Source organism: Ornithodoros turicata, chromosome 5 (assembly GCF_037126465.1).
Source record: "Ornithodoros turicata isolate Travis chromosome 5, ASM3712646v1, whole genome shotgun sequence".
NCBI classification, from domain to species: domain Eukaryota; kingdom Metazoa; phylum Arthropoda; class Arachnida; order Ixodida; family Argasidae; genus Ornithodoros; species Ornithodoros turicata.
This window is the reverse complement of record NC_088205.1, coordinates 21,620,152-21,625,381: the sequence shown is the minus strand read 5'-3', so window position 1 is coordinate 21,625,381 and position 5,230 is coordinate 21,620,152.

Below are 5,230 nucleotides of genomic sequence, written 5' to 3'. Positions count from 1 at the left end.
TTGCGGCAAGCTCTCCGTAGTGATTAGGGGAAATGCGCGCTCACAGAACACACTGAAAGGAAATATCCCGAAGAGTCTCGTCGACCCCAAGATATGGCTGCAAACTCTCCGTAGTGATGAGGGGAAATGCGCGCTCACAGAACACACCGAAAGGAAATATCCCGAAGAGTCTCATCGACGCCAAGATATAGCGGCAAGCTCTCCGTAGTGATGACGGGGAATGCGCGTTCACAGAACACACTGAAAGGAAATGTCTCGAGGAGTCTCCTCGACCCCACGATATAGCGGCAAGCTCTCCGTAGTGATGAGGAGAAATGCGCGCTCACAGAACACACTAAAATGAAATATCCCGAGTCTTACCGACCCCAAGATATAGCTGCAAGCTCTCCGTAGTGATGAGGGGAAATGCGCGCTCACAGAACACACTGAAAGGAAATATCCCAAAGAGTCTCGTCGACCCCAAGATATGGCTGCAAGCTCTCCGTAGTGATGAGGAGAAATGCGCGCTCACAGAGCACACTGAAAGGAAATATCCCGAAGATACTCGTCGACCCCAAGATATAGCTGCAAGCTCTCCGTAGTGACGAGGGGGAATGCGCGCTCACAGAACACACTGAAAGGAAATATCCCGAAGAGTCTCGTCGATCACTAGATATAGCTGCAAGCTCTCCGTAGTGATGAGCGGAAATGCGCGCCCACAGAACACACTGAAAGGAAATATCCCGAAGAGTCTCGTCGACCCCAAGATATAGCTGCAAGCTCTCAGTAGTGACGAGGGAGAATGCGCGCTCACAGAACACACTAAAATGAAATATCCCGAAGAGGCTCATCGGCCCCAAAATATAGCGGCAAGCTATTCGTAGTGATGAGGGGAAATACGCACTCACAGAACACACTAAAATGAAATATAGCGAGAGTGTCATCTACCCCAAGATATAGCGGCAACCTCTCCGTAGTGATGACAGGGAATGCACGTTCACAGAACACACTGAAAGGAAATATCCAGAATAGTCTGATCGACCCCAAAATACATCGACAAGTTCTCCGTAGTGATAAGGGGGAATGCGCACTCGCAGAATCCACTAAAATGAAATATCCCGAAGAGTCCCATCGACCCCAAGATATAGCGAAAAGCTCTCCGTAGTGACGAGGGGGAATGCGAGCTCACAGAACACACTGAAAAGAAATATCCTGAAGAGCCTCATCGACCCCAAGATACAGCAGCAAGCAATGCATAGTGATGAGGGGAAATGCGTGCTCACAGAACGCACTACAATTAAATATCCCGAAGAGTCTCGTCGATCCCAATATATTGCGGCAATCTCTCCGTAGTGATGAGGGGGACTGCGCGCTCACAGAACACACTAAAATGAAATATCCCGAAGAGTCTCATCGACCCCAAGATATACCGGCAAACTATTCGTAGTGATGATGGGAAATACACACTCACAGAACACACGAAAATCAAATATCCCGAAGAGTCTCATCGACGCCAAGATATAGCGGCAACCTCTCCGTAGTGATGACGGAAAATGTGCGTTCACAGAACACACTGAAAGGAAATATCCAGAAGAGTGTGATCGACCCCAAAATACATCGACAAGTTCTCCGTAGTGATAAGGGGGAATGCGCACTCACAGAATCCACTAAAATGAAATATCCCGAAGAGTCCCACCGACCCCAGGATATAGCGAAAAGCTCTCCGTAGTGACGAGGGGGAATGCGCGCTCACAGAACACACTGAAAAGAAATATCCCGAAGAGCCTCATCGACCCCAAGATACAGCAGCAAGCTATCCATAGTGATGAGGGGAAATGTGCGCTCACAGAACGCACTACAATGAAATATCCCGAAGAGTCTCGTCGATCCCAATATATTGCGGCAATCTCTCCGTAGTGATGAGGGGGACTGCGCGCTCACAGAACACACTAAAATGAAATATCCCGAAGAGTCTCATCGACCCCAAGATATACCGGCAAACTCTCTGTAGTGATGAGGGGGAATGCGCGCTCACAGAACGCGCTAAAGTGAAATATCCCGAAGAGTCTCATCGACCCTAATATACAGCGGCAAGCTCTCCGTAGTGACGAGGGGGAATGCGCGCTCACACAATACACTAAAAGGAAATATCCGGAAGAGTCTCATCGACCCCAAGATATAGCGACAAACTCTCCGTAGTCATGAGAGGGAATGTGCACAGAAAGAACACACTGAAAGGAAATATCCCGAAGAGTCTCGTCGACCACTAGATATAGCGGCAAGCTGTCCGTAGTGATGAGGGGGAATGCACGCTGAAAGAACACACTGAAAGGAAATATCCCGCAGAGTCTCGTCGAGCACAAGATATCGCGGCAAGCTCTCCGTAGTGATGAGGGGGAATGCGCGCTCACACAACACACTAAAAGGAAATATCCAGAAGAGTCTCATCGACCCCAAGATATAGCGACAAACTCTCCGTAGTGATGAGGGGGAATGTGCGCTGAAAGAACAAACTGAAAGGAAATATCCCGAAGAGTCTCGTCGAGCACAAGATATTGCGGCAAGCTCTCCGTAGTGATTAGGGGAAATGCGCGCTCACAGAACACACTGAAAGGAAATATCCCGAAGAGTCTCATCGACGCCAAGATATAGCGGCAAGCTCTCCGTAGTGATGACGGGGAATGCGCGTTCACAGAACACACTGAAAGGAAATGTCTCGAGGAGTCTCCTCGACCCCACGATATAGCGGCAAGCTCTCCGTAGTGATGAGGAGAAATGCGCGCTCACAGAACACACTAAAATGAAATATCCCGAGTCTTACCGACCCCAAGATATAGCTGCAAGCTCTCCGTAGTGATGAGGGGAAATGCGCGCTCACAGAACACACTGAAAGGAAATATCCCAAAGAGTCTCGTCGACCCCAAGATATGGCTGCAAGCTCTCCGTAGTGATGAGGAGAAATGCGCGCTCACAGAGCACACTGAAAGGAAATATCCCGAAGATACTCGTCGACCCCAAGATATAGCTGCAAGCTCTCCGTAGTGACGAGGGGGAATGCGCGCTCACAGAACACACTGAAAGGAAATATCCCGAAGAGTCTCGTCGATCACTAGATATAGCTGCAAGCTCTCCGTAGTGATGAGCGGAAATGCGCGCCCACAGAACACACTGAAAGGAAATATCCCGAAGAGTCTCGTCGACCCCAAGATATAGCTGCAAGCTCTCAGTAGTGACGAGGGAGAATGCGCGCTCACAGAAAACACTAAAATGAAATATCCCGAAGAGGCTCATCGGCCCCAAAATATAGCGGCAAGCTATTCGTAGTGATGAGGGGAAATACGCACTCACAGAACACACTAAAATGAAATATAGCGAGAGTGTCATCTACCCCAAGATATAGCGGCAACCTCTCCGTAGTGATGACAGGGAATGCAAGTTCACAGAACACACTGAAAGGAAATATCCAGAATAGTCTGATCGACCCCAAAATACATCGACAAGTTCTCCGTAGTGATAAGGGGGAATGCGCACTCGCAGAATCCACTAAAATGAAATATCCCGAAGAGTCCCATCGACCCCAAGATATAGCGAAAAGCTCTCCGTAGTGACGAGGGGGAATGCGAGCTCACAGAACACACTGAAAAGAAATATCCTGAAGAGCCTCATCGACCCCAAGATACAGCAGCAAGCAATGCATAGTGATGAGGGGAAATGCGTGCTCACAGAACGCACTACAATTAAATATCCCGGAGAGTCTCGTCGATCCCAATATATAGCGGCAATCTCTCCGTAGTGATGAGGAGGACTGCGCGCTCACAGAACACACTAAAATGAAATATCCCGAAGAGTCTCACCGACCCCAATATACAGCGGCAAGCTCTCCGTAGTGACGAGGGGGAATGAGCGCTCACACAACACGCTAAATGGAAATACCCGGAAGAGTCTCATCGAACCCAAGATATAGCGACAAACTCTCCGTAGTGATGAGGGGGAATGTGCGCTGAAAGAACACCCTGAAAGGAAATATCCCGAAGAGTCTCGTCGAGCACTAGATATAGCGGCAAGCTCTCCGCAGTGATGAGGGGGAATGTGCGCTGAAAGAACACCCTGAAAGGAAATATCCCGAAGAGTCTCATCGACCCCAAGATATAGCGGCAACCTCTCCGTACTGATGAGGGGGAATGCGCGCTCACACAACACACTAAAATGAAATATCCCGAGGAGCTCATCGGGCCCAAGATATAGCGGCAAGCTATTCTTAGTGATGAGGGGAAATACGCACTCACAGAACACACTGAAAGGAAATATCCCGAAGAGCCTCGTCGACCCCAACATATGGCTGCAAGCTTTCCGTAGTGATGAGGGGAAATGTGCGCAAACAGAACACGCTAAAATGAAATATCCCGAAGAGGTTCATCGACCCCAAGATATAGCGGCAAGCTCTCCGTAGTGATGAGGGGAAATGCGCCCTCACAGAACACACTGAAAGGAAATATCCCGAAGAGTCTCGTCGACCCCAGGATATGGCTGCAAGCTCTCCGTAGTGATGAGGGGAAATGCGCGCTCACGGAACACACTGAAAGGAAATATCCGAAGAGACTCGTCGACCCCAAGATATCCCAAGATATAGCTGCAAGCTCTCCGTAGTGATGAGGGGAATTGCGCGCTCACAGAACACACTGAAAGGAAATATCCCGAAGAGTCTCATCGACCCCAAGTTACAGCGGCAAGCTTTCCGTAGTGATGAGGGGGAATGTGCGCTCACAGAACACACTGCAAGCAAATATCCCGAAGAGCGTCGTCGAGCACAAGATATTGCGGCAAGCTCTTCGTAGTGACGAAGGGGAATGCGCGCTCACAGAACACACTGAAAGGAAATATCCCGAAGAGTCTCGTCGACCACTAGATATCGCGGCAAGCTCTCCGTAGTGATGAGAGGTATGCGCGCTCACACAACACACTAAAATGAAATATCCCGAGGAGGCTCATTGGCCCCAAGATATAGCGGCAAGCTATTCGTAGTGATGATGGGAAATACGCACTCACAGAACACACGAAAATCAAATATCCCGAAGAGTCTCATCGACGCCGAGATATAGCGGCAACCTCTCCGTAGTGATGACGGAAAATGTGCGTTCACAGAACACACTGAAAGGAAATATCCAGAAGAGTGTGATCGACCCCAAAATACATCGACAAGTTCTCCGTAGTGATAAGGGGGAATGCGCACTCACACAACACACTAAAATGA